Source organism: Schistocerca piceifrons, chromosome 4 (assembly GCF_021461385.2).
Source record: "Schistocerca piceifrons isolate TAMUIC-IGC-003096 chromosome 4, iqSchPice1.1, whole genome shotgun sequence".
In the NCBI taxonomy this organism is placed as follows: domain Eukaryota; kingdom Metazoa; phylum Arthropoda; class Insecta; order Orthoptera; family Acrididae; genus Schistocerca; species Schistocerca piceifrons.
The window spans coordinates 604,448,536-604,470,770 of NC_060141.1; the positions used below are offsets into that span (position 1 = coordinate 604,448,536).

The 22,235-nt window shown below is 42.0% G+C and overlaps 1 non-coding gene across 1 annotated transcript; it reads right to left on the bottom strand.

Annotated features, from left to right (window-relative positions):
* Positions 1-18,656: 18,656 nt before the first annotated feature.
* Trnat-ugu lies at positions 18,657-18,731 on the bottom strand. The gene has a single exon. It is a non-coding gene; the product is annotated as a tRNA-Thr (tRNA).
* Positions 18,732-22,235: the final 3,504 nt, after the last annotated feature.

Below are 22,235 nucleotides of genomic sequence, written 5' to 3' on the forward strand. Positions count from 1 at the left end.
ACAGTGGCTGGCATTTGTGCAAGATGTGTCCCAAAACATCTCACACAGTTGCATAAACAAACATGCTTGGTCATCTGCAAAAAACATTTGGATCACTATGGTAATGAAGGGGACAACTTCTTAGACAGGATCATTACTGGTGAAGAAACATGGTTCTATCAGTATTAGCTGGAGAGTAAATGGCAGAGTATGGAACGGAAACATCGAAATTTGCCATGGCAGTAAAAGTTCAAGACCCAACTGTCAGCAGGAAAACTGTTGCTTACGTTTTTTTGGGATTCACATAATGATCCAGTGCTGGAACATTATGGGGAAAGAGGCACAACAATAAACAGTTACGTTATAGTGAGATGCTTACTGCGAAGCTAAAGCCTGCAATTCGAAACAAACGCCAAGTATTGCTGTCAAAAGATGATGTGTTGTTGCACGACAGTGCCCGTCAGCATTCTGCTGCCCACAAAGCTGAAATGCTCAAGAAACTCAAATTTGAAGTACTGGATCATCCTCCATATAGTCCTGATCTTGCCCCTTCTGACTTTCACTTGTTTGGTCCACTCAAACAGTCATTAAGGGGCTGTCAATTTGCCTCGGATGAAACAGTGAAACAAGCGGTGCATTTCTGGCCCACAGCTCAACAGAGAACCTTATTTTATGAGGGCATCAGGAAGATTGTACAATGATGTACCAAGTGCATTAAAACACAAGGAGACCATGTCAAAAAATGATGTTCTTGTAAGTTTCCTATTTGGTTACAATAAAATTTTATAACTACTTTGCGGGTAATAATTGACTTACCCTCGTATCTTATGTTCCTGTAACCCTTCTGCATCAACCTTTGTTAGTCATATTTCTCACCCATGCAGTCCCTTCACTGTTCCCATTCCAACAGTATACTGCCCTCATTCCACCATTGCACTCAGTCTTTTTACTTCTCTCCCTTTCTGCTACCCCCCCCCCCCCCTGCCCCCCACCTCTCCTCTGCTCTTACATCTGACCTTCCAACTGCAGGTAGCCGCCCTACCCTCTCTCCACCTTGTCCTTGCGTGCTCCCCAGCAGCACTTCACTGTCCCCCACCCCTACTCTATTATCCCTCCTCCTCCCCACCCCAGCCTCCTCCTTACCTGCACCCAGTTGCCATTCCCATCATGCACTCCTGCTGTTGTTCGCAGTGTAGCTTCAGCTGCCAGAGGCTGCAATCATCTGTGTGTGCATTGCATTTGTGAGTGTGGGTGTGGGGAGGGTGTCTGTCATCTATTTTCAACAAGGGCCTTGTTGGCCAAAAGCTTATATTGTGACAGTCTCTTTGTTGTGCCTATCTGTGACTCTGCATCTCCGCTATAAGGTGAGTAGCAACTTTCCTTTTCATAATATTGCTGAGGTAATAGATAATTACCCTTTACTCGTTCACAGATTAATGTTGCAGATTTGCAACATAATTATATGGAAAAATATATGCCAGCCGGTGTCGCTGAGCGGTTCTAGGCGCTTCAGTCTGGAACCGTGTGACCGCTATGGTCACAGATTCGAATCCTGTGTTGGGCATGGATGTGTGTGATGTCCTTAGGTTAGTTAGGTTTAAGTAGCTCTATGTTCTAGGGGACTGATGATATCAGATGTCAAGTCCCATAGTGCTCAGAGCCATTTGAACCACCTGAAAAATATATTTCAGTTTTGAAATATTAAGTGTGAAATCAATTTTCTGTTCTTACTTATTGTTTCAATGTAGAGCGACTATTGCACTCCATATTTCGTTGAAGGTAATAGAAAGTAATTATGTCTTCTTATGAAGACCTGATCATATTTTATCACTTTCAGCCTACATGCTTTTCATACTGAACTTTCTAGAGAGCTCCAAACAAATTGGAACACAACACTGTTGACATGGATATCTTGTTTGCTTGAGGAGGGCAAAAGGCATATGTTCTTCATTTTCCAGACAATTTTTTTCTGTTTTTGAGGCTCATCTTATATATGCAGTACTCTTAAGATGGTGTCACTCAACTCTTGTGGCACACATCCAGTAGAAAGTCTGAGCTTCAGTTGAGGCTCAACGAGGTCTCTTGCTAAAGTATTAATGAAGACCAATTTCAACATTACTCCTTCTTTTGGATAAACTTGATGTAACACAGAATTCACACCACTGGCAACAAATGTGATGAAAATGGCCACATGTCATTTCCTTGTCTGGTAACTTGATGAATAATTTGGTTGAGCAGTCATGTTATAAAACAAAATGAGTAACCAGCTGTGACTTGCTTTTTGACACATCATTCTCATTTGAACATATGAACTGCCAGCTCATTTCTGCCAGGCAACTACTGGACTGTGTCTGCCCACTGCTGATTGTTTTTCCTGTTGGCATGGTCAGGATTAAATCAATAGTTTTGTTAGTTCTGCTTATGTCTGTCAAAATAATTGTAACCATGGTTACTGCTATCATTGTTATTATTCCTGTTACTACACTCTCCATCACCACTGCAGTTACTATATGTATGTTTCCTGTGCCCTTCATTAGAATTATTACTGTTTTTTACCATTTTGGTAATGTACCTTGGTATCTTCATTTATCAGGTCAATCTCACTGCGATATGGGATTGTCCCAATATTTCATCTTGTTCAGATATTTCTCGACATATTTGCAAAAATTTCCCTGTTTGGCTTGAAAAGGTTTCAACTTAGAAACCTCCTTCTTTAACCTTTCCTGGACAGCATCTGACCAATACTTAGCAAGGAATGTGTGTTCAAAGTCATAATAACTTGTTGCCAATAATGATCTATCTCCCTGGATATATCCAGTCAAAAATCAAATCTTTTGTGCATCAGTCCATGAACTAGGCATTGTTCCTCTAAAAGCTTGAATGAATACCATTGGATGCACACTTTTCTTATCACGTACAAAGACTTGAAATTGCCAGTGCCTAATTAGGTTTTCCTCCATCATTAAATTCACAAAATATGGCACTATCCTCATGTTACATGTCATATTAGGTGATTCTGGCATTTCCCAGTCAGTTTCCATTCACAGTGATTTCATCCACTGCAGTTCAGAATCAATATTTACTTCTGAACTGTCCCCTGAGATATCATCCCTGATGATTTTCTTAATTTCAGATGAATCTCTTTTGATTTCTGCTAAGTGTTTCTCAACAGCATTCTGCAAAAGCAAAAGGTCTTGGCTCAGTTTGTCATTTAATCTGCGAACTTTCTACTCTGCTGGTGTATCTGATATTGGTTGTAATTCAGCCACTTCAGCAGAAATCTGCCCTATGACTTCTTGAATCTTTGCATAGGCTAGGTGTACAATATGCACTTCTTTAGCAGCTGACCAAGTATTAAATTCATCAGATAAGATCTTACATTGGAATTCTATTTGCTCAGTGATAGTTTTATTTTGCTCAACAGTTAGCTGTTATACATTCCAGGTTAAATGTTAACCCATTTTGGATAAATCATTTTGATTTTTCCAAAGACTATTAATATCCAAACAAATTTACTTCTCTGATTCTGGCCAACAGATATACAGGGTGACTATAATTAAAGTTAAAACTTCAAAACACTGTAGAAATAACACCACTGGTCAGAATCATGTCAGAGTGCAATGGAATATTATTGGAGAATGGGAAAAACGTATGGCAGAAGAAAAAAATAGTGTGATAATTGATCAATAGATAGTGCTGTATGTGTCAGAATATGTAAATAAAAACACCTGTCATGCGCACAATGCATTGAAGTAGGTATAAACACACCGGGCTCATGACTTTTCCTCCTTTTGCGTTTGCAATGTTCACCATGACTCTCTCAATGCAGAATCGCACTCTGCTTGTAAAGCTGTATTACAGAAATGATGACTCTGCAGAAGTTCCGGACACTGAAGGATTTGAAAAAAGGCATTTGCCCGATGGCTGCCATTGAGTCCGGAGAAAATGATTTGGAAGTTTGAAAAGGCAGATTCTTTTGGTGTGCAAACTGTTAGAGGGAGGAAACAAATAGAATTTCTTGCTCGCATGGAAGTGGACAATGATTGGCTGTGGAAGATTTTGTGGACAGACGAAGCCCTCTTCCATCTGACAGGCTATATCAATACACAGAATTGTCAAATATGGGCAACAGAAAATCCGCATGCAAATCAACCAGTATCACTTCATCCTGAAAAGGTCACTGTGTGGTGCAAGTTTATGGTACCATTTGTCACAGGGCCATATTTTTTCGAAGAGACAGGTGCTTCGGGTCCTGTTACCTGTACCATCATTGGTAAGTGCTATGGGTGTCTTTCGTGCAACAACATCATGCCAGCTCTCCAATAGCATGGCTGAGTGGATGGGATGATTTTTATGCAAGATGGCGCATCTCCGCACATGAGTTCAGAAAGTGGCTGAAAAGTGGCAGAGTGATGCTACAGTGCAGGAGATGACAGCAATGTTCACAAAATGATAGCCACCCTGCTGTCAACATGTACTGCAATTGAGTAGAGATCTGTGATGCATTTTGTGTAGTGAAGGTGTCAAACCAATCGAAATTCAGCACAGAGTGACATCACAGTATGGTGATTCATGTTTGTCATTCCAGAAAGTGTATGAGTGGTACAGGAAATTTAAAAGTAGTGTAACTTCTGTGTAATGATGGACAATACCATTGCATTAATGGAGAAACTTGTAAAGGAAAACAGATATGTAAATCTGAACAAAATAGCCATAAGTTTAAAGATTAGTGTTGGCTAAGTGCAGAATATTGTTCAAAACGTACTGCACTTCAATAAGGTGTGTGAAAGGTGGGTCCTATGTAAGTCGACTGCTAAAATGAAAGATGTCACATTGACGCATGTGAAGAACTTTTGCATCATTTCCACTTTGAAGGTGATGCATTTCTGGGAAAAACTGTTACAGGCAATGAGACTTGTGTCCACTACCACAAACCAGAAATGTGAAGGTCAAGCAAGGAATGGTGACACAGTTCATTCTGCACCTAACTGTCTGCAGGAAAAGTTATTCTCATTCTCTTCTTAGGTGCAGATGGGGTAATTTTGGAGCATTACATATACAGGGGAGTGATGGTAACCAGTACTTCTTATACAAACATGCTAAAAATCAGCTTTGTCCTGCAATCAGGATTAAATGATGAGAACTTCTGACTTCAAGAGTATTGCAATAGCATGTCAAAACCTGACAATATACAGCCTGCAAGACAGTTGTGACTATTCAGGAAATTAAATATGAATGTTTGGTACATCCTTCTTGTTCACCAGTTCATTCACACTCGACTATCTGCTGTAAAAGTTAGGCTCATTCTCTTCTCGGATGCAAATGAAAAGGTGAGAACTGCAGTGCACAACTGGCTACACACGTACAACCAAAGTAATTCTTCTATTGTGGTATCTACGCACTTCTGAAGTGATGGAATACATGCATTCAGTGTCAGGGAGACTATGTCAAAAATTGAAATCCAAGTTTTTTACTTATTGTTACAATTAAAAATATTAGAGCACTTTTAAGGTTTTCATTTGAATCACCCTCATAAAATTACAATTTCCTGGAATAAAACTTTATAGAGCTATGAAAAGCTGAATCACACTGCATCTGTGAGATATACCAATCCTTGATAAATGTATTCACTCTGAAAGAATACAAATGTATTTGCATGATACTGTTTCTCCACAGATACCAGTCTCCAAGGCTCTCCGTGGATTCTCTTTTAATGGATATTTTCTCCAAACTGGGTTTTATCAACATTCAGTAGAATGAAACAGAAAGTGAATTTCTGTTAACATTCAAGAATAAACAATGTACACGGGTTTTAACCATCGTCAAGCAAGTGCCAAATTAAAGTAGGTGTTTTAGCTGCTGTCGTGGTTAATCCACACATCAGTAGCAGACAAACTGCGCCAGAATCGAGAATCTCAAAAACGTCAGTGTTGAGAATGCTACATCAACATCGATTGCACCCATACCATATTTCTATGCACCAGGAATAGCATGGCAACAACTTTGAATGTCATGTACAGTTCTGCCACTGGGCACAAGAGAAATTATAAGACGATGACAGATTTTTTGCAAGCATTCTATTTAGTGACAAAGCATCATTCACCAACAGTAGTAACGTAAACTGGCATAATATGCACTACTGGGCAATGGAAAATCCATGAAGGCTGCCAAATATTCTCAATTGGAGAGAGATCTGGTAAACTCACTGGCAAAGTTAGTGTCCGGCAAGCATGAAGACAAGCAGTAGAAATGCTTGCAGTCGCAGTGTGGGGCAGTGGGTTAAGTTATAAAGTACAAGTTGATGTATTACACTGTCTTTCTCATGCAAGCCTGGCAACTAATTTTGTGGTCAGCTAGAAAGCAAAGGGAAACATACTGACCTTAGTTTCCAGTCTGCATGGCCACATTCTGGTCCAGCCCACTGAAAGAAAATGTTTCTATTCTTTTTCTACGAAGCAGGATCAGGACTATGATTTTTAAATGAAAGTATAAAGTTCTATTTAACATATATATATTGATTAAAGTTTCTCACGTACAACACTTGGAAATTCACAATGTTCAATTGAAAGTACTCTTTCTATTATAACAGCACAACTAACAGTTCAGAGGTGATCTCTATGGTGCATTCCTAACAGATTGTCTTTTGTCCTGAGTAGTAATACTCAACTGAATGTTTGCAATAAATGTTCAAAATTAATGTTCGCCACAAAAGGAGAAATAAGAATTGCCACTTGCCACGCGGATTTATAATTCTCATGGATGGCACACTAACAGTTACCTTGGCAAATTCTAAGTGATCCAGGATGGTGTGCAGTCCTGGCGAATTAACTATCCATTTTTACTGCAAATATGCAATTTGTCACAGTCTGGCTCTGAGGCAGAGCACGATCCAATGTTTAACAGATGTGGGTCTTACAGTGGCTGTGTGTGAAGTGAACCTTCCTACTGCCTCTTGGGCTGTATTTATATAGGTGCCGGAGTGGATGGCCAAGGGAACATCTGTTGTTATCTGCCTTCTACATACTACAGCAGCCTCAGAATGACTGCTTTCTGGGGCATATAATCTTTAATAACATAGTTATAAATTAATTCAGAAACTTCTTAATTTTTACATGTATTTAGATAAGTTATTTGAAAGCACAGGAAAAGTTTCAGCTCACTTGAATGAAAACTTTGCCTTCTAGAATTTTTATACTATAACTAACAATAGATCATTACCTCTGAACTGTACTTTTACTAGAACTTATATCGGCTTTTATTAATACTACAACTCTACAATTTAGTATTGCTCTATTAATTGGTATGTTTTATCATCTGTCTTGTCAAAAATCTCTATCATTAAAATTACAGGTACTTAATCTACACAATTGGGTATTTACAAAATTAGTTTTTACTTAATTACTCAAAAACTATAAGAGGTAGCTTAACACAATTTCTCAGTTATGATTTTTAGGGTGAACTGAAGCATAAGCAAAAATTTTACATTTCTAAGTCCAGTATTTATTGCGTTTGATTTTCCCTAAAAACATGGATTCCGGTGTTAATTTTTGTTATATGTTTTTGAAACTTGCACCACTTATTTATGAGTTCTAAAGGCACATTCTGACCAAATTCTGACTTTCTATCTTTTTTATTTAGAGCCACTTATTTTTTTCAGAAAACTGCATTTTTATGTAAACTAGGTACATAAAACTTGATATTTGGAACATCATTATACTAAACTATATTTTAACAAAGTTTTAAATATAAATTTTGATTTCATACTTAATTGTTGTGCAATACTTGCGTACTTCACACAGACATGTTAAGGTGACATGGTGCTACTAGCAGTGAACTGGGGTAAGTCTTGGCACACTCACTCATCTCTGTATCTCACACACGATACAGTGCTTGCTTTGCTTCAGTGGGCAGGCATTACATTGTTGAAATGTAAGTCCAGGATGGCTTGCCATAAAGGGCAAGAAAATGGGGCACAGAATATCATCAACAAACGAGCAAGGTGGCGCAGTGGTTAGACACTGGACTCGCATTCGGGAAGACAATGGTTCAATCCCGCGTCCAACCATCCTGATTTAGGTTTTCCGTGATTTCCCTAAATCGTTCCAGGCAAATGCCGGGATGGTTCCTTTGAAAGGGCACGGCCAACTTCCTTCCCCATCCTTCCCTAATCTGATGAGACCGATGACCTCGCTGTCTGGTCTCCTTCCCAAAACAACCCAACCCCAATATCATCAACATACTGCTGTGCTGTAAGGGAGCCATGAATGACAGCCAAAGGGATTCTGCTATGAAAAGAAATGGCACTCCAGACAATTATTCCTGGTCATAGGGCCATATGGTAGGTGACAGTCAGGTTGGTATTGCACTGCTGTGCTGGGTGCCTCCAGCCATGTCTCCACAGGTCATCAGGGCTCAGTTCAAAAAGGGGCTCATCACTGAAGACAATTCTACTTCAGTCAATGAGATTCCAGGATGAAGACATGTCTAGAGATACCCTGGACCGCAATGGGATGATTTAGGGTGCCATTTCTTTTCATAGTTGGAGTGGGACCCGTTTCATTGTCATCCTCAGCACCCTTACAGCACAGCTGTACATCGATGGCACTCTGTGTGCTGTTACATTGCCTTCCATGGAAAGCCATGCTGGACTTACATTTCAGCACAGGCTGAGAGTTTCTACTGCTTGTCATTGTGCTTGTCAAACCCTGTCTTGGTCAGCAAGGTCACCAGGTCTCTCCCCAACTGAGAACATTTGGGGCATTATGGACAGGGCCCTCCAATAATTTCAGGATATTGGTGGTCTAATGCTCCAGTTGGGTAGAATTTGAAACAATGTCCCTCAGGAGGACATCAAAAAACTTTATCAGTCAAAGCCAAGCTGAATAACAGCTTGCATAGGGGCCGGAGGTGGACCAATGTATTATTGACTTGCTCAGTTTGTTAAGCACTTTCTCTCGAATAAATCATGAAACTTTTCTGAAAATGTAATCACTCACTTCTCAGTATATGTAAGTCACATCTACTGATTTTAGATTTCTTGTACAGCTTGTATTTAAAATTGAGGATTGTCAGAAACATCAATTTAGAAATGTTTATTACATAACTTATTTTCTCCAACAATTATATTTCAATGTCTTTGTCTCTAGTGGTAGTCTTCTGTTTACAAGAGGTCAGGTTTTGGTTTAAAAATAGGTACTTCAAACTAATTAGTTGCAGACACATTACCTTCCACATACATATTTAATTTCCACACTTTCTATACTGTGAAGTCTTAATATTCATACATGACTGACCTTTACAAAATGACATATCACACACTGTTCATTACAGCCACTTACTGCCAATATACAGCAACTTACAAGCCAGACAGTACATAAATCAAATGCACAGCAAAGATACAAATTTGGTACTACAAAGATAATTATTTTCAAAGGTTGATTTCTTACAATCACAGAGATTTATAAGTGATTAATAGTTTATGCTACAAATGTTCTTAAAGTTTAAAAAAGGAATTATTGTAATAATAACGAAAACAACAACTTATTATTGTATATGCCTTTCCATGATTTAGAAAAATACAGTTACCATAAATTCATGGTAGTTTCTGTCTTTGTATTTTTGTAATTGAATACAGATAAGGTAATACTTCACTATTTTTTACTCAAAAATAAGAAGCAAATATTCTTATTGTCTTGGAAAACCTGTCTGTGTACTGAGTGTCCTGGTGGTCAGGGTACATCGAGTACTCCAAGTATTTGCATGTGTGGAGTACTCTGATTGTGTGGATTGTCAAGTACAAAATATAAAGAAAATGGGCCACTGATCAGTTCCATTACAGTAGCCCATCAAGAATTTTTCAGGCATGAAAATGGAAACAAAATTCCGATACCAAGATAACGGAACTGCCCAATGTTTAATGTTGACAAACACACAAATAATACATTTTCTGAAAAAAGACGATTTTCTGAAAGTGAAATGTGTTTAATACGTTTAAATGTTATAGCTTCAATAACATTTAAGTAATAAAAATTTCATAAACTGAACTAACATATTATGTTGATATTTTGCAAAATATTGTTTTAGAACATAAGCCATAATTCTTTAAAAATTGTTATCTTAACAGAGCATTGTAAGATTTAAACTTGTCAACTTAAGTCATTCGCCCTAGTTATGTGCATATTTACTCTCCAAATAACACAAGTTTGAAAAATAATATTCATAAAATTTGAACCCTTCTTCAAAAGAAAAATAATTACTACCTATATGTTATGACATATATTAAAAAATAGCAAAATTGGTAAATTTTTGTATGGTATATTACAGAGTGTTGTACAATGTAGCACTGTGAAGTTAAAATCATAATGATCTCGTTTTTTAAATATATATAATTTATTTTAAGAGACCGGCATACTTAAAAAGTGCATTGAAAATAGTTCACAATTCTGCGCAACAGCAAGTGGATAAATTAATACACAAACATGATTTGATTCCCAAAAGGTGTGTTTTGTATTGATTGTGTTATGTTAAATGTGCAATCTTTCCATCTCAGTAAGAACAAATCAAAATTTATAGTCTTGCATAAGATATAGTTACCATGATATGCAGAAAATCTCCCTTTAACAAAACAGTATAAATCTCTAAAGTACATGGAATGACATCAAGTCTATTACAGTATTACACTGGAAAGCCAAAGAAACTGGTACACCTGCCTAATACTGTGTCAGGTTGCTTTAGCACTCAGAAGTGCTGCAACACAACATAGCATGGGCCTGACTAAGGTCTGAAGCAGTGCTGGAGGGAATTGACACAATGAATCCTGCAGTGGTGTCCATAAATCTGTAAGAGCATGAAGGGGTGGAGATCTCTTCTGAATAGCATGTTGCAAGGCTTACAAGGATATGCTCAATAATGTTCATGTCTTGGGAGTTTGGTGACCAGCAGAAGTGTTTAAACTCAGAAGACTGTTCCTGGAGCCATTCTGTAGCAATTCTGGATGTGTGGGGTGTGGCATTGTCCTGTTGGAATTGCCCAAGTACATCAGAATGTGCAATGGACATGAATGGATGCAGGTGATCAGACAGGATGCTTGCATAACCCCTAGGGGGCTCACCACTTGTTGGTGGGTTCGTGCTTGGCTGCCACAGGGCCCCAGCCTTTGCAGCACTTTTTCCCTTCTGTGCTGTATGTCTATCCTCTTGCTATTCTTTCTCCTCTCCCTGGGGGAAAAAGTGTGGGGTATTATTGGGAATGTTCTGCATTCTGTTGCTGACCTGCGAAGAGTCTCAACTTTCTTTTTGGCTCCCTTTTCCTTTCTTTGTTTCCCTTCTCCTCTCATCCCTCTGCTTCGGTGTTTGAGGATCCTCTTTTTTCTTCTTCTTCTCTGTGCACTCCTGAAGGCTGGCCCATGCGTCTGATGCATAAAAGGTGACTGGATAATGCATAATTCTGAGTCCGGGTCGACAGGTAGGGTTCGCACATACCCCCTGGTACAGGCCAGGCCCAAGGGAGGGGTGATTGCCTGAGCTGTTACCTTCTCATATTGCCCATTGGTCCCTCCATCAGATGTTCGGGAGGTGTGACCTGAGGAGTGACCAATCACCTAAGGCGGGTGCGCCCCCTTGTGGAGGGGTCCCCCAGTGGAATGAGCGCTCCATTGGAGATACTGGCAATCATGGGGATTTCCTCTCCATTGATGTCAATGAAACATAAACATAATGAGGCTACTGATTTGGAGATCCTTCCCACTGCCCCACGGTTCCTTGTGGTATCACATACTGAAGATCATCAGTCCTTCGCCACGGTCAAAAAAATGGTTCAAATGGCTCTAAGCACTATGGGACTTAACATCTGAGGTCATCAGTCCCCTAGACTTAGAACTACTTAAACCTAACTAACGTCAGGACATCACACACATCCATGCCCGAGGCAGGATTTGAACCTGCGACCATACCAGCAGCGCGGATCCAGACTAAAGCGCCTAGACCTCGCCACGGTCAATCCGTTTATTATTCAGAAAGGTGTCGATGCAACTGCTGGCCCTGTGAGATCCTGCTCTCATATATAGAATGGCACTTTGCTTTTGGAGACAGCATCTGATTCTCAAGCACAACAACTACTTGCTGCTTTGCTTCTCCACAGCTGCCCTGTTCATGTCTAGGCACATAGAACTTTGAATTTTTCCCATGGTGTAATTTACACCAGGCTGCTTGACAGTCTAATGAGGCCCAAATACAATCCTACCTCTCTGATCAGAGTGTCATTGCTGTCCATCGTGTAATGAAAAAGGTTGGTTCCTCCTTGGTGCCCACCCACACTCTTTTCCTCACCTTTGATAGGGTGATGCTGCTGTCCAAGATTAAAGCAGGCTATGAAATCATCACAGTCCAGCCGTACATTCTGAGTCTGATGTGCTGCTACCAGTGTCATCAGTTCAATCACACTAGAATGTCTTGTTGACACCCAGCCACATGTGTAACGTGTGGCAGGGATGCACATGAGGGTGAATGTCCGCCTCCTTCTCCCCACTGTATCAACTGCAATGGTGGCCATGCTGCCTCCTCCTGGGATTGTTCCGTGTATCTACACTCATGCTCATAAATTAAGGATAATGCTGATACATGGTGAAACAACACCCTAGTGGTGGTTTGCAGGTTTAAATCACCTCGGGGTATGACCATGCGGTGCATTTGACCTGCAGTCGTCACACGGTGGCGCTGGCCGCAGTCCACATATGCAGAGGTGTGTTGGTGCATGTCAGAATACAGTACAGCGAGTAAGTGTGCAGATGTTTTCAGACATGCTAATGGTGACTGTGTGTTGAAAATGGCTCAAAGAACACATATTCATGACATTATGAAGGGTAGAATACTAGGGCGACCGGAGGCTGGTCAAACACAGCAGGTTGTAGCACGAGCCCTCCGTGTGCCACAAAGTGTGATCTCAAGATTATAGCAATGATTCCAGTACACAGGAAATATGTCCAGGCACTGCAGCATGGGAAGTCCACAAGAAGAGTGATATCTCACCATCAGTGCCCACAGATGGCCATGGAGTACTGCAGGTAGCCTTGCTTGGGACCTTATCTCAGCCACTGGAACAGTTGTCTCCAGACACACAGTCTACAGACGACTGAACAGACATGGTTTATTTGCCTGGAGACCTGCAAGGTGCATTCCACTGGCCCCTGGTCACAGGAGAACCTGTAAAGCCTGTTGTCAAGAACATAGTACATGGTCATAGGAACAGTCGTTCCAGGTTATGTTCACGAACGAGTCCAGAGTCTGAACAGTGATTCTCACTGTGTTTTCATCTGGCGTGATTAGGATCCAGATACCAACCCCTTAACGTCCTTGAAACGGACCTCTATGGAAGTCGCAGTTTGATGTAGTGGGGTGGGATTATGATTGGTGCATGAACACTCCTGCATGTCTTTGACAGAGGAAATGTAACAGGTCAGGTGTATTGGGATGTCATTTTGCACCAGTATGTCCACCTTTTCAGGGGTGCAGTGGGTCCCACCTTCCTCCTGATGGATGGTAATGCGCGGCCTCACTGAGTTGCCATTGTGGAGGAGTACCTTGAAACAGAAGATATCAGGCGAATGGAGTGGCCTGCCTGTTCTCCAGATCTAAATGCCATCAAGCACATCTGGGATGCTCTTGGTCAACTTATCACTGCATGTCTTCAAACCCCTATAATGCTTTAGGAGATCCGACAGGCACTGGTGCAAGAATGGGAGGTTATACCCCAGCAGCTGCTCGACCACTTGATCCAGAGTATGCCAACCCATTGTGTGGCCTGTGTACGTGTGTATGGTGATCATATCCAATATTGATGTCAGGGTACATACACAGGAAACAGTGACATTTTTAGCACGAGTTTCGGAATGGTTTTCTCATCTTATCACCAATACCGTGGACTTACAGATCTGTGTCATGTGTGTTCCCTATGTGCCTATGCTATTAGCGCGAGTTTTGTGTAGTGCCACATTGTGTGGCACCACATTCTGCAGTTATCCATAATTCATGAGCATGAGTGTAGATGAGCAGGCTGTCCAAGAGTTTCGGGTGCAGGAAAACGTGCCTTACCCAGTAGCTCGCAAGTTACTGGCTAGTCACAAACCCGCAAGTTACTGGCTAGTCACAAACCCTGTGTTCACCCGTATGGCACCTATAGTTCAGTTCTTGTTACCCCTCATTCCATGAAGAACATGGCCATGCAGACATGCATCTTCAAATTTGGCTCTGAGGTTGTGAAGTCACCCATTGTCAAGGTAGCTTCGCTGTCCTCCAGTCCTGCTGTGCAACAAATGGTCAAACTCTCGCCTAAATGTGCGGAGCTACCCACTGCACAACTGGCAGGCAGGAAAGGATAGAAGCAGTACTCCCAAGAAGATATCCTCCATCCCTCCAGCCAAACAACACCCAAGTCTTCCTCTAACCAGAAGGGCTCAAAGAAGTCCACTAAAGACAAACAGTCTTCTCCTTCACCACCTCTTAGATCCTGCTCGATGGTGTCGCCATGTGGTTACTTAGCCCAGCCGGCCTCTGTCTCGCCGGCAAGCACCACCCACTGTTTTTTAGCATTCGATTCCACAGACTGACTGCACAAGCAAGCCAATGCTTCTGTGGACCCCAGGAGCAGGATCTTCCTGTTTCTGTGCCATAGCGACTCTTCACCAGCTGTCCCTCGGCGGCCACCGGTTTGACACCTCTACATCTCTTCCTCCTCATGACTGTCCTCCAATGGAACATTTGTGGCCTTTGGTCCCACAAAAGAGGATTGATGGCTGCTTCTAGCATCGCAGCATCCCCTTGTACTCCGCCTTCAGGAAACGAAATTGAGCCCTCAAGACCGCTCTGAGCTTCCACATTACTTACCAATTTGTTTTGACCTTCTCCCTGAGGTTGGCATCCCATTTAATGGAGGCGTTATGCTGCTCATATGGGATGACCTTCATAGTCAACCCATCTCCCTGACTACCCGTCTTCAAGCTGTTGCCATTCGCCTTTTCCTTTCCCACCTGACTTTCTCCCTCTGTACCACATATGTACCTCTGTCCTTCAATGTCACCAGGGCAGACTTCCTTCAGCTTACTGGGCAGCTACCTCCCCCATTTTTGCTACTCAGTGACTTTAATGCACATCATCCCCTTTGGGGTACTCTCAGGACCTGAAAGAGGGGTGCCCTCTTGGCTGACCTTGTTAACCAAATCAACCTCTTCTGCCTTAACTCTGGAGAACCCACTTTCCTTTCTGACTCCTTGCACACCTATTCCCATTTGGACCTATCCTTTTGCACTGCCCAGACTGCCCATTGTCTTGAGTGGTCCATTCTTTCTGATGCCTATTCAAGCAACCATTTCCCATGTGCTCTCCATCTGCTGACTCCTACCCATCCACATGCCCAAATGGCAGCTTGCTAAGGCTGACTGGCAGCTTTACTCCTCCGTGGCAACCTTCGCAGAACAGGATTTCCTCAGCTGTGATGACAAGGTGGACTACCTCACCAACGTTATCACTACTGCTGCAGAACCTTCCATTCCTTGCACTTTCTCTTTACCACGTTGTGTACCAGTCCCTTGGTGGACTGAGGCATGCTGCAACGCAGTTCACGCACGGAGATGTGCTCTCCACATTTTTAACTGCCACCCTACACTGGAAAACTGTATTCATTATAAACAGATGTGTGCAAAGTGTTGTCGAGTTCTTCGAGATAGCAAAAGAGCTAGTTCTTTTAACTGTTCCACACCTTCTTCTGTCATGTGGGCCAACCTCTGATGGCTCTCTGGAACCAAGATCCATTCCCCCATTTCTGGCCTGACAGTCGTTGACAATGTCATCATAGATCCCGAAGCTATCTCCAACACCCTGGGCCGCCATTTTGTGAAGTTTCGAGATCTTCCCACTATCACCCTGCCTTCATCCATTGGAAACGAGTGGAGGAGGCTGAGGCAATACCCTTCTCTTCACCCAATCATGAGTACTACAATGCTATGAGGGAGCTAGATCATGCTCTCAGTTCATCCCGGTTCTCTGCCCCAGGGCATGACGCTATCCACATTCAGATGTTGCAGCACCTCTCTCTTGCGGGCAAGCACTTTCTGCTTAACACATACAACTGCATCTGGGCTGAGGGCACATTTCCTGGCCGTTGGCATGAAGCCACCATCATACCCAGACCTAAGCCCAGTAAGGACAAAAACCTTCCTTATAGCTACTGTCCCATCCGTCTTACAAGCTGCGTGGTGGAACGTATGATTCATGCCCGGCTGGTATGGTGGCTTGAGTCACACCATTCACCCGTGAATGCTCAGTGTGGATTTCGAGTGTGGCGTTCTGTAGTTGATCATCTCCTTACTTTGCCACTCATGTCATGAATGATTTTCTATGGAAATTCCAGAGGCCATGTTTTTCGATTTGGAGAAAGCCTATGACACCTGCTGGAAAACTGGTATCCTCCATACTCATTACACGTGGGGCTGCCATGGGCGGCTGCCCTGTTTTCTTTGGGCATTTTTACAAGACCGAGTTTCCAAGGTGCGTGTGGGTTCTGCCTTGTCAGACACCTTTATTCAGGAAACTGGGGTGCCTCAGGGTTCTGTCCTGAGCATCATCCTCTTTGCTATTGCCATTGAGCCTATAATGGCCTGTCTCCCATTGGGCATCAGGGCTCCGTTTTTGTCGATGATTTTGCCAGCTATTGCAGTTCTCCACGGACCTGTCTCACTGAGCAGCATCTTCAGCGCTGTCTTGATCATCTTCACTCCTGGAGCATCGCTCTTCCACTGACAAAACCGACTGTATGAATTTCTGGCGGCACAAATGGTTTCTCCCACCATCTCTAGATCTTGGCCTGTTGCCCTTATGTTCGTTGAGGACTACAAAATTCCTGGGGCTCATGTTAAAAGAAAACTCTCTTGGTCCTCCCATGCCTCTTACCTGACAGTCTCTCAATGTCCTACGTGTCCTCAATGGTACTTCTTGGGGTACCGATCAAACCACACTCCTCCATTTGTACTGGTCCGTTGTCCATTTGAAACTCGACTATGGGTGCTTTGTTTATGCATCTGCCTGCCCATCCCTTTTATGCTGCCTCAACACTATCCATCATCATGACATCCGTTTGGCCACAGGTGCCTTTTACACCAGCCTGGTTGAGAGTCTGTATGCTGAGGCTGCTGACCTACCACTGTCCTACCACCATGACTTTCTCCTGAGCAGGTATGCATGCTATTTGTCTGCCATGCATGGCCACCCCTCTTATGCCTCCTTCTTTGATAATTCCTTAGATCATCAGTATGGAGCTCCTCCCTCTTCTCTGTTACCTCCTGGAGTCTGCTTTTGTCACTTACTACGGCGGCTTAACTTCATGCTACTTGCAACTTTTCCAGTGGGTGTGAACCCTTCACCACCTTGGCTTCATGAAGCAGCCCATGTTAACCTTGGCCTTCATTCACTTCCTAAGGACACTACTCTGGCCTCGGTCTATCGCCTTCAGTTTCACAACCTTCGCATGGAACTTAGTGATATTACCTTTGTGAACACTGATGGCTCTCAGACTGACTGTGGGTTCGGGTGTGCCTTCATCATTGGCACCCTTGTCTTTCGATATTGGCTTCCGGCACACTCCTCAGTATTTACAGCTGAGCTTTTCGCCTTGTTTTAGGCCACGGAGTACATCCAGTGACACAGCCTTTCCAATTGTATCCTCTGCTCAGATTCACTCAGCACCCTCCAAAGTCTCTGTACACTGTACACTGCTCATACTTTAGTGCAGCGGGTCCAGGAAAACTGTCACTTGCTCACTCTTGGTGAAGCAAATGTCATATTTCTGAGGGTCCCTGGTCATGTCGGTCTGCCAGGAAATTAGGCTGCTGGTGCTGCTGCCAAGGCTGCAGTCCTCGTACCTCAACTCGTGAGTACCTCTATTCCCTCTGATGATCTCTGCATTGCCGTCTGCCAGGAGGTGGTGTCCCTTTGGCATCCCTTCATGGGAATAAGCTTTGGCTTATTAAGCCTCACCCAGCACCTTGAGCAACCTCCTCTCGGCCCTCTTGTCGGGAGGAGATTATTTTAACTCGGCTGCTTATTGGGCACTGCCTTTTTAGCCATCGTCATTTGCTCAGTGGCACTGCCCCACCATTGCGCCCAGATTTTAACTGTTCGCCATTTCCTGCTGGAGTGCCCTTTTTTTACCACTTTACATTCCAGCTTGGGTTTGCCATCTGATTTATCAGCCGTTTTAGCGAATGACGTGCGGGCTGTCGACCATGTTTTACTTTTTATCCACTGAAGCAATATGGCAAAGACTACTGAATTTTTAGTTTTGGACCTCCATTTTTTGCATGGTGTTTCTTTTTAGCCCTTTTTCCACGTGCCCTGTTTAACTGTATCCTATTCTGTCCATTGGGACTGACATATAGTTTTTACCTCATCTGTGTGTTCTCTAGTTTTGACTTGGGTGTGTATGACCCCAGTTGTTTTTTGCGGCCTAAAACCAAACAAAACAATATCAGGGGTCCTATATCAACTATATATGATGGTAGTATCTGTTCCCGAAAGAACAGTTACCGTCGATGACCACACAGCTTTGCTAGAAATGAAATAATAATTAAATGGACACCCTAGCTGCAAACAGGCATTGATATACTTCATTGGGGACATGCTGAAAATGTGTGCCCTGACCGGGACTCAAACCCGGGATCTCCTGCTTACATGGCAGATGCTCTATCCATCTGAGCCACCGAGGGCACAGACGATAGTGTGCCTGCAGGGACTTATCCCTTGCATGCTCCCCGTGAGACACACATTCCCAACATGTCCACACCACTACATTCGTAGTGCGCCTACTAGATGTTTGCCCCTCATACTCAGACGGGGCACACATTTTCAACATGTCCCCAACGAAGTATATCAACACCTGTTTGCAGCTAGGGTGTCCATTTAATTATCATTTCGGTCCCATATCACTCCAACTGCACACGCCCACACCATTACAGAGCCTCCACCAGCTTAATAAGTCCCCTGCTGACATCCAAGGACCATGGATTCATGAGGTTGTCTCCATACCCGTACACATCCATTCACGTGATACAATTCGAAATGAGACTCAACTGACCAGGCAACATGTTTCCAGTCGTCCACAGTCCAATGTCAGTGTTGATGGCCCAGGCGAGGCATAAAGCTTTGTACCATGCAGTCATCAAGGGTACACAAGTGGACCTTCAGCTCCAGAATTGCATATCAATGATATTTCATTGAATGGTTTGCACATTGACACTTGTTGATGGCCCAGCATTGAAAACTGCAGCTATTTGCTGAAGAGTTGCACTTCTGTCACATTGAACGATTCTCTTCAGTAATTGTTGGTACCATTCTTGCAGGATCTTTTTGTGGCTGCTGATGTATCAAGATTTGATGTTTTACTGGATTCCTGATATTCATGGTACACTCATGAAATGGTCATATGGGAAAATCCCCACTTCATCGCTACCTCGGAGATGCTGTGTCCCATCACTCCTGCGTTAACTATAACACCACATTCAAGCTCACTTAAATCTTGATAACCTGCCATTGTAGCAGCAGTAACTAATCTAACTACTGACCCAGACACTTGTTGTCTTATATAGGCATTGCCAACTGCAGTGCCATATTCAGCCTGTTTACATATCTCTGTATTTGAATACACATGCCTATACCAGTTTCTTTAGAACTTCAGTGTATTTAACTTTAATTCCAAAATAGCATTTTATTTTTCTCTGTACCAAAACTGTGATTATCAACTATAATGGTAATCCAATTAGTACAATATATCTATTATACACATATGCTGAAGCACCAAAGAAACTGGTACAGCTATGCATATTTAAATACAGAGATATGTAAACAGGCAGAATATGGCACTACAGTTGGCAAGACATGTATAAGACAACAAGTGTATGGCTCAATTGTTAGATTGGTTACTGCTGCTACAATGGCAGGATGTAAAGATTTAAGTGAGTCTGAATGTGGTGTTATAGTTGGTGCAGGAGCAATGGCACACAGCCTCTCCAAGGTAGCAATGAAGTGGGGATTTTCCCATATGATCATTTCATGAGTTTACCATAAATATCAGGAATCTAGTAAAACATCAAATCTCCAATATCGCTGCAGCTGGAAAAAGATCATGCAAGAACAGGACCAATGATGACTGAAGAGAATCGTTCAATGTGACAGAAGTGCAACCTTCATCAAATTGTTGCAGATTTCAATGCTGGGTTATCAATAAGTGTCATTGTACAAACCATTCAATGAAATATCATTGATATGGGCTTTCAGAGCTGAAGGCCCACTTGTGTACTTGTGACAAAGCTTTAGGCCCCACTTGGGCCTGTCTACTCTGACATTGGACTGTTGATGACTGAAAACATGTTGCCTGGACAGACAAGTCTCATTTCAAATTGTATTGCGTGGATAGACGTGTATGGGTATGGAGACAACCTCAAGAATCCATGGACCCCGCATGTCAACAGACAACTTTTCAAGCTGGTGGAGGCTCTGTAATGGTGTGGGCGTGTGCAGTTGGAGTGATATGGAACCCCTGATATGTCTAGATATGACTCCAATGGGTGACACATACGTAAGCATCCTGTCTGATGACCTGCATTCATTCGTGCCCATCGTATATTCCCATGTACTTGGGCAATTCCAGCAGGATGATGCAACACCCCACACATCAAGAATTGCTACAGAGTGGCACCAGGAACACTCTTCTGAGTTTAAACACTTCCGCCGGCAACCAAGCTCCGCAGACTTGAACGTTATTGAGCATAGGTGGGATGCCTCACAATGTGCTGTTCAAAAGAGATCTCCACTCCCTCATACTTTTAGGGATTTATGGACAGCCCTGCAGGATTCATGGTTTCAGTTCCCTCCAGCCCTACTTCAGATATTAGTCGAGTCTATGCCACATCATGTTGTGGCACTACTGTGTTCTTGCGGGTGCCCTACACAACATTAGGCCAGTTCTTTGGCTTTTCAGTGTGTATTTCAATGCAATCAAACATGGCAAAGTATATGATCATGTAACACAACCTCCTTAACAAAGTTAGTTGAATTAATAAGCTCCTTCAATGCATTGCACATCACAGTCTCTTAAAAGTGTTTGGTCATATATAAAAGTATGTTTCTCTTTTACAAAAGTACAAAGTATGTCATTACTTTCTGTAAATGTTACATACTTTCTTGTCCTTGTTTTAGTATTATGACGATTTTTTCTTTTGTTTAATGTCCATTATAACAGTCTAGCATGAGTGCCTCAGTTTCACTTCATCGTTTCTAAGTCCTGGATAGTGGTTCATAAAATTTCTTCCAGTGTGTTTATTTTTCTCATACTTTTAGTTGGTACTTTCAATATCTCTTGTATCAGTGAAACATTAGCTACAAAAACATCATTACATTAGTTTCGTGTGGCACTGACGGTCATACGTAAGCAATAGAAAACTGCTGGGTTTATCCTAACAGTGGAAAGAAGTATAGCCTTTACAGATTTCTGAATAAACTTTTTTCCTTAATTAGATGACAAATTTAAAGTAATAATTACACATAAATAATAATTACAAATAAGTAATTACAAATAAATATTCTTTGAGAATCATTAAAAAGATAAACATGTCGTCCTACACATAAGAAAAGTCCTACTATCTAGACACACCTAAAAATAAAGTAAGAGAGTTCAAATTGAAGGTTTCAGCAAAGATCTGTACATAAACAAGAAATTAAAAATTACACAGTGTTACAGTTCAATTTGCAAAAACAAAGTTAGAATAGTAAAAACTGTGGGTTTCATCAACCATCATAAGTATTTTTTACTTTGGTATGTACATATTGTTTCACAGTTTTTGTCAATTTCCGTTTTTTCTTACAAACAGTAGTTCATCAAGTATGAGTAACCATAAAATTATAACACTAAATATGTATGAAGAAAACAAAATTGACATTCCACAATAAAAACACAGAAGAAGAGTGTTGATCAGACAGTGCAATAAGGGAAGCACAGTGCCACAAAATTTGTAGATGGAAGGGAAGATAGATAGTCTGGTGCTGTTGGAGGAGTTCAGTCTAAACTATTCATCTTCAAAAGGAGAGCAAATAAGGAATTGCCTCAGTTACATGGCAAGAAGGTAAGAATATGAAAGTGGTGGACTCAAAAAATATAGCTGAGTAGCGTCCAGTGGCAACTGCCACTAATACAAACTCAAAATGCAGATTGGCAGA